Raw genomic sequence first — 9398 nt, forward strand, 5'->3', positions numbered from 1 at the left:
GTGGGGGAAAGCTCTGACACAGCTGGTCTGAGTGCCTCACACCCAGCCAGGGAGGTAGCTCAATCACGTGTGAGAATGGCTTCCCACAGTCTTGGGTTTTACTTTGTCTTTTGGACAGATACTTTGGTAAAGGCCTCTCTTCCCTGTCTTTTGCAGTGTGCTTCAGCTGGTAGATCAACTCTGGTTTGCATGGCCCAGGGAGGAGTCTACGGACCTCCTGTATCACATCCAAATACTATCTTCTGGGTCTGGTCTAGATGAACCTGGTAATTTCTGGTGAAAGTCACAGAAACCTACACTGCTGCCTCTAATGCAGCTGCAGTAGAGCAAGAGAAAAGGTCTGTACAGCACATCCACCTGTGCAGAGAATGCCTCAGAATATAGATACCAGAGAGCAATGCATGTTGCTGAGCCTGAGGACCTAAAAGTCCCAGAGGCCTCATTTCCATTTGGTCCACTTATGGAATTTTAACCCTCTATTATAGTGGAAAGAAGTTCACACCATTGGTGTCAGGAAGAAACTTCAACCTTGCATTTAAACTTGCACGTGGAAAGTGCATAAAATGAATTTAGTCATGCATGATATGGGGACAGGGAGCTATTAAGCTTTATTTTATTGACTGACCCCACAATAAACTATACCCAGGGGCTGGGTATTAAAGTTGGTCTAGTCAAAATGCTGTGTGTGGAGAAGACATGGAAATTCAGGATCCCTTTTAGATCACTTGAATAAGTTTGTTCCCATCTCATAAAGGTCTTCTGAAAGCAAAGTTTTCCCAAGTGTACCAGGGAATATGAAGAAATGCGAACATAGAAAACTTAAACAGACCAATAACTAGCAATTAAAAAGAAATAGTAGTAAAAAAACACTTCCAAAAGAAAATCTCAGGACCAGATGAAGTCTCACCTGAATTCTACCTTTAAAAAAGAACTAATGCTAATGTTCTCAAATTATTTCATGAAATAGAAAGGGATGGGACACTTCCAAATTCATTCTTTGGAGCCAAATATCACTCTGATATCAAAACCAGGTAAGGACACATCAAGGAAAGAAAAATACATATCAATATCCTTAATAAACTTAGATACAAAAATCTTTAATAAAGTATTGGAAAATCATATTTAACCACACATTAAGAAGATTTTGCAAAATGATTAAGTTAGTTTTATCTGAGGCTTGCAAGGATGGTTTAACATATGCAAATCAATAATATCAGTGATTTGACAGACATTGTTGCCCCAGATGCCGCTTTATACTGGAGGTCTCTTCTTTGGGCACAGCTGGTCACCTTGGATGCAAATTCCAAGGCTACCTCCGTGGTCACCACTGAACTGGAAGTCTCCTGTAAATAAATGGCTGCCTGCACTGCTACTGCTATTGCTGCTGCCTCTGATTCCGCTGATGCCAGCCTGAGATCACCTGGAAGTCTTCTTTCTGGGTGCTTTAGCCACAGAAGAGACCGCTGCCCTGGATGCAACTGAAGCTGACACTGCTGCTGACCCTGGAGAGCACCTGGTAATGCTGCCCCCACAGCTGCAATTGCAGTTACCACTGCAGCCACTGCTACTGCTGACTCGCTGCCTACTGCTAACAACCACTGCCACTACCATGGCTACCACCGCCTACAGGTCAGCTTCTGGGGAGACTCCATATTTGGTTGCACGTGGCTGCACCCATTCTGGGACACCAGCCAAGGCCTGGGGCCTGGGTGCCAGCAGGCTTACCACCACAAGAGCCTCTGTCTGGGGACTCCAGCTGGGACCTGCAGGTACAGATTGGGGGTGCCTATGGGTTTGGAGGACCTGGGATCTTCCTGATGAGAGTGCTGGTGGCCCTTGTCTTGGTGCTGCATCTTGAGATTGCTCCTTTGCATGAGCGTATCCCTGATGGTCTCTCGGCAAGGAGGATAAGCATTGAGATCTTGGGACTTTAGTGTAGCTGAGCCTGAGATACCTGAAGCCCAGATTGGTGGGATAGAGACTGGGTTTGTGAGGGTTGATCTGGGTTTGGTACTCCCAAGAGACGTAGAGACAGGGCTCAGAAACTGTTGAACACTGACAGATACAGTTTGATTTTCCAGCAAGATTTATTTATTTATTTATCTATCTATCTATTTATTTATTTTTTGATTCATTGATCTCTCTACCATATTTGGAACAGGATATTTTTTATTCGTCAGTATATGGATGACAATGATATATAAAAGGTATTTTGCATTTTTTTGTATTCTTGTCTTTAATTTTTTCTCTTTGTTTGTATTTTTTCTCTCATCTATTTTCTTTCCAAATTTTCTTCAACCAACAGCCAATCTCTGTTGGCTACTCTTCCACTGTTCCTGTGAATTTTTATTTCCAGCTTCTCTCTTCCTCCCTTGTGAATATTGCATACTATACTACCTCTGTTCTCTCATCCACCGTTTGAAATTTTAAATCATTTAACAAATATTCTGTTTGTACTATAGATAGTTATTGAACTCATCATTTTGGTATAATTCAAGAAAGCAGTAGATGACTTAGTGGGAGCTATTAAGTCTAAGGCTATATATTGTGTACACTGGGTGCTGTTGATATTGGTCTCACCAGTAAATGTGAAGCACTGGAAACCTTCAGGGACACTATAGATCTACAGGGTAGAATTTATCCTGCCTTAGATCCATACTTTTAGATGGGAAAACACACTAACACTATGAAAAAACAAGGGAATAAAGTGCCCCAAACAAAGCAAGATGCTTGAACAGAAGCCACTGATAACACAGCAGAAGAAATGTCCAAGAAGGAGTTCAGATCATATATAGTTAAATTGACATGTGAAGTAAAGGATAGTATAAGGAGTGAAATCAAAGAAAAATCAGTAAAGTAAATTATAAATTCAATAGAAAGCTTCACCAACAGACTAGACCACTTGGAAGACAGAGCCTCAGACAATGAAGACAAATATATATAATCTTGGAAGTAGAGTTGGACATGGGGAGAAGATGGTAAGAAACCATGAATAGAACATCCAAGAACTATGGGATAACATGAAAAGCCCCAATTTAAGAGTTATTGGAATAGATGAAGAAGAGATACAAACCAAAGGAATGCACAATCTTTTCAATGATTATAATAACAGAAAATTTCCCAAACCTAAAGAATGGAATGGAAAATCAAATACAAGAGACTTTACAGGACCTCAAATGTGCAAAATTACAGCAGACCCACACCAAGACACATTATAACGAGAATGACTAACACAAAGAATAAAGATAAAATCTTAAAGGTTGTGAGAGAAAAAAATCAAATTACATATAGGGGGGAACCAAATCAGATGTCAACTGATTTCTCAACCCAGACCCTCAAAGCTAGGATGTCCTGGAATAATATATTTCAAGCTCTGAAAGAAAATGGATGCCAAACAAGAATTTTATATCCAGCAAAATTAAGTTTCAGATTTGAAGATGAAATTAAAATATTCCATGATGGGGCTGGAGTTGTGACTCAGTGGTAGAGCACTTGCCTGGCATGCGTGAGGCCCTGGGTTTGATCATCAGTACCACATATAAATAGATAAATAAAATAAAAGATATATTTACAACTAAAAAATTTTAAAAAATATTCCATGATTAATAAAAATTAAAAGAATTCACAACTAGAAAGCCTATACTACAGAGCATTCTCAACAAAATATTCCATGAGACTGAAGTGAAAAAAAAAAAGTGAAAACCAGCAAAGGGAGGATCTACACTAAAGAGACACTCAACCAAATGAGAAACTAAGACAAATCAAAAACCAGAAATAAATCAAAATGACAGGGAATTTAAATAATATCTCAATAATAACCTTGAATGTTAATGGCCTAAACTCATCAATAAAAAGACGTAGACTGACAGATTGGATTAAAAAAACAAGACCCAACAATGTGCTGTTTCTAAGATACTCACCTCATGGGCAAAGATGTCCATAGGCTGAAGGTGAAAGAATGGGAAGAAACTTATCACTCATAAGGATTGTGTAAACAAGCAGGTGTTTCCCTTCTCGTTTCAGATAAAGTAGACTTCAAACCAAAGTTAATCAGAAGAGATGAAGAAGGAGATTTCATACTTCTTAAGGGAAATATATATAAGACAGACATAACAATTACAAATATTTATGCCCCAAATAATGGAGCATCTATGTACATCAAACAATCCATTCTCAATTTCAAGAGTCAAATAGACCACAACACAATAATACTGGGTGATTTTAACACACCTCTCTCATTACTGGACAGATCTTCCAAACAAAAACTATATAAGGCAACTATAGAACTAAATAATACAAACAATAATTTAGACTTAACAGACATATATAAAATATTTCATCCATCAATGAGCAAATATACTTTCTTCTCAGCAGCACATGGCTCCTTCTCTAAGACAGACCATATCTTATGCCACAAAGCAACTCTTAGTAAACACAAGAAAAATCAGAGATAATACCCTGCATTCTATCAGATCACAATGGAATGAAATTAGAAATCAATGATAAAATAAAAAAATAGAAGCTACTGTAACAAATGGAGACTAAATAATACACAATTGAATGATGAATGGATAGTAGAAGAAATCAAGGATGAAATAAAAAATTCTTAGAGGTAAATGAGAACATTGATACAACATATCAAAATCTCTGGGACACTATGAATGCAGTACTAAACGAAAAGTTTATTGCATTGAGTGCATTCATTAAAAGAATAAAAGTCAACAAATATGTGACCTAACACTACATCTCAAAGCCCTAGAAAAAGAAGAATAAATCAACACCAAAATCAGTAGAAGACAGGGTATAACTAAAGTCAGAGCTGAAATTAATGAAATTTAAACAACAACAACAACAAAAAAAACAATTGAAAAAATTGACAAAACAAAAAGTTGGTTCTTTGAAAAAGTAAATAAAATAGATAAACCCCTGGCCATGCTAACAAAGAGAAAAAGAGAGAAAACTCAAATTACTAAAATACACAATGAAGAAGAAAATATCACAACGGACACATCTGAACTACAGAAGATAATTAAAAACTATTTTGAAAATTTAAACTCTAATAAAATAGAAAATTTGGAAGACATCAACAAATTTCTAGAGACATATGACCTACCCAAACTGAATGAAGAGGTCATACATGATTTAAACAGATCAATATCAAGTAATGAAATAGAAAACACCATCAAAAGCCTACCAACCAAGAAAAGCCCAGGATAAGATGAATTCTTAGCTGAGTTCTACAAGACTTTTAAAGAAGAATTAATACCAATACTTCTCAAAATATTCCATGAAATAGAAAAGGAGGGAACCCTTCCAAACTCATTCTACGAGGCTAATATCACCTTGATACCAAAACCAGACAAAGACACATCAAGGAAAGAAAACTTCAGACCAATATCCTTGATGAACATAGATGCAAAAATTCTCAATAAAATTCTGGCAAATTGCATACAAAAAATATTAAAAAGTTAGTGCACCACAATCAAGTGGGAGTCATCCTAGGGATGCAAGGTTGGTTCAACATTCAAAAATCAATAAACATAATTCATCATATTAGTAGACTTAAAAACAAGAATCATATGATCATCTCAATGGATGCAGGAAAAAGCAATTGACAAAATATGGCACAGCTTTATGTTCAAAACACTAGAAAAGCTAGGGATAGTAGGAAGATACCTCAACATTGTAAAAGCTATATATGCTAAACCCAAGGCCAGCATCATTCTAGATGGAAAAAAATTGAAAGCATTTTCGATAGCAACTGGAACAAGACAAAGATGACCTCTTTCACCACTTCTATTCAACATCATCCTTGAAACTCTACCCAGAGCAATTAGACAAAAGAAAGAAATTAAAGGGATACAAATAGGTAAAGAAGAACTCAAACTATTACTATTTGCGGATGATATGATTTTATATCTAGAAGATCCAAAAAATTCCACCAGAAAACTTCTCAACTAAAAAATGAATTCAGCAAAGTAGCAGGATATAAAATCAACATCCATAAATCAAACACATCCTTATACATCAGTGATGAATCCACTGAAAGAGAAATTAGGAAAACTACTCCATTCACAATAGCCTAAAAAAACCAAAAGAACAAAAAAACACCTGGGAATCAATCTAACAAAAGAGGTGAAAGACCTCTACAATAAAAACTACAGAACATCAAAGAAAGAAATTGAAGAAAACCTCAAAAGATGGAAAGATCTCCCGAGCTCCTGAATAGTCAGAATTAATATTGTCAAAATGGCCATACTACTAAAAGCATTGTACAGATTTAATGCAATTCCTATTAAAATCCCAATGACATTCTTCATAGAAATAGAAAAAGCAATCATGAAATTTATTTGGCAAACTAAGATACCCAGAATAGCTAAAGCAATCCTTAGCAAGAAAAGTGAAGCAGGGCATTAAAATACCAGATCCTAAGCTATACTACAGAGGTATGATAACAAAAATGGAATGGTATTGGCACCAAAATAGACTTGTAGACCAATGGTACAGAATTGAGGTCACAGAGACAACCCCACGTAAATATGGTTATCTCATACTGGACAAGGGTGCCAAGAACATTGACTGGAGAAAAGATAGCCTATTCAACAAATGGTGCTGGCAAAATGGAAATCCATATGTAGCAAAATGAAATTAAACCTCTATGTCTCACCCTGCACAAAATCAACTCAAAGTGGATCAAAGATTTAGGCTCTAGAACAAAGAACCTGTGCCTAATAGAAGAAAAAACAGGCCCAAATCTTCACCATGTTGGCCTAGACTCCAAAAGTGCAAAAAGTAAAATGAAGAATCACTAAATGAGATGGATTCAAATTAAAAAGCTTCTTCTCAGCAAAGGAAACAATTAATAATTCGAGGAGAGAGCCTACAAAATGGAAGAAAATCTTTACCATATGCACCTCCAATAAAGCATTAATCTCTAGGATATATAAAGAACTCAAAAACACTCCCAAAACAAATAACCCAATCAATAAATGGTCTAAGGAACTGAACAGACACTTTAAAGACGAAGAAATACAATTGATCAACAAATATGTGAAAAAATGTTCAACATCTCTAGCAATTAGAGAAATGAAAATCAGAACTACTCTAAGATTTCATCTCACCCTGTCTTTAAATCAGTATACTATAGTGACTATAGGACTTTAAATCAGTATGCTATAGTGATACAGCCACATCAATGTTTATAGCAGCTCAATTCATAATTGCTAGACTATGGAACCAACCTAGGTATCTCTCAATAGATGAATGGATAAAGAAATATGGTATATATATTCAATGGAATATTACTCAGCTAAAAAAAGAGAGTGAAATTATGGCATTTGCCAGTAAATGGTTGGATTTGGAAAGTATGATGCTAAGTGAAATAAGCCAATCCCACAAAACCAAAGGCTGAATGTTTTCTCTAATATGCAGATGCTAATTCACAATAAAGCAGGGGGCACCAGTAAAATCAAGAATCAATAAATGGGATGGATTCAAATTAAGAATAGTAAAACCTTAGATTATGTAGAGGGAGGTGATGGAAGGGGAGGGGTGGGTCTGTGGGGATAGGAAAAATAGTATAATGAAACAGACATTATTACTGTATGTATATATGTGACTACATGACCAATATGATTCTGTAACATGTACACTCAGAAAAGTGAAATTATATCCCATCTATATATGATATATCAAAGTGCATAAATGCATTCTACTGTCATGTATAACTAGTTAAAACAAATTAAAAAATTTTAAAAATATCAGTAATTCACCATATAAATAGAACTAAGGACAATAATCACATATCCTCTCAATATATGCAGAAAGAGTCTTTGACAAAATTCAGGCATCCATTCAGGACAAAAAACACTAAAGAAACTAGGGATAGAAGGAACCTACATCAATATTATAAAGGCTATGTACAACAAACCCAAAGCTAAGTGATCAGGAAAAAACTGACATAATTTCCCTTAAAAGCCACAAAAAGACAAGGATGTCCACTCTCACCACTGCTATTCAATATAACACTAGAATTTCTACCCAGAGCAATTAGGCAAGAGAAGGAAATAAAAGAGATAAAATAGGAAGAAGTCAAATTATCAATGTTTTTTCTGTACTTGGAAGATCCAAGGAGTTCCACCAGAAGACTGCTAGAGCCAAGAAACAAATACAACAAAATAGAAGTTTACAAAATGAACACGAAAAAATCAATAGCTTTACTATACAACAATGAATCTGCTGAGAAAGAAATTGGGAAAACAATTCCATTCAGAATAGCTTAAACAAACAAAAACAAACAACAACAATAACCCCTCCAAACCAAAAATAACACTAGGAATAAATATAAGCAAGGAGGTCAGAACACTGAAAAAAAGAAGTTGAAAGAGACAAAAGAGAGAAAGACCTCCCATGTTCAGGGATAGGCAGAATTAATATATCTGATAAAGGATTAATATCTAGAATTCATAGAGAAGTCCTAAAATTCAACAACAATATTGATAAAAATCCTGATTCAAAAATGGGCAAAGATCTTGAATAAACATTTTTTTTCCCAAAGAAGATATATAAATGGCCAATAATCACATGAAAAAATCCTCACTGTCACAATCACTAAGGAAATCCAAAACAAAACTATGAAAAGATGCCAGTCACTTCCATAAATATGGCTACTTAAAAAAAAAAGAAAAGAGAAACTATAAAATAATAATTGTTGGTGAGAATGTAAAGAAATTAGAACTGGTGAGCACTGTTGGGTAGAATGAAAAATGGTACAGTCACTGTGGAAAACAGATCCAGAAATTTCATTTCTGGGTAGATTATGGCCTGAAGAATTACTATTGTTAAAACGGCCACATTACCAAAAGAAATATACAGACTCCATGCTATCTCTATCAAAATACCAATGGCATTCTTAACAGAACTAGGGGAAAAAAAGTCCTATGATTCATTTGGAAGAATAAAAGGCCCAGAATAGCCAAAGAATTCTAAGTCAAAAAAGCAATACTGGAGGCAACACAACCGACTTCAAACTGTACAGAACTATAGTAACAAAAACTGCATGGTATTGGCATAAAAATAGATTCAGAGACCAATGTTACAGGATAGAAGACAGAGACAAACCCACACATACAGTCTGTGTTTTTGTTGCCAAAAACATACACTGGAGAAGACAGCCTTTTTAACAAATGGTGCTGGGAAAAATGGTAATATGTAGAAGAATGAGACTAGATCCTCATCTTTCAACCTGCAAAAAAATCAAATCAAAATGGATGAAAGACTTAGGAATTAGACCAGAAACTATGTAAATCCTAGAAGAAAATGTAGGGTCAACATTTCAACATATAGGTACAGGTACAACTTTCTCAATAGGACAGAAAAAGCTCAGGAAACAATACCAA

Source organism: Urocitellus parryii, chromosome 2, assembly GCF_045843805.1.
Source record: "Urocitellus parryii isolate mUroPar1 chromosome 2, mUroPar1.hap1, whole genome shotgun sequence".
Taxonomy (NCBI): domain Eukaryota; kingdom Metazoa; phylum Chordata; class Mammalia; order Rodentia; family Sciuridae; genus Urocitellus; species Urocitellus parryii.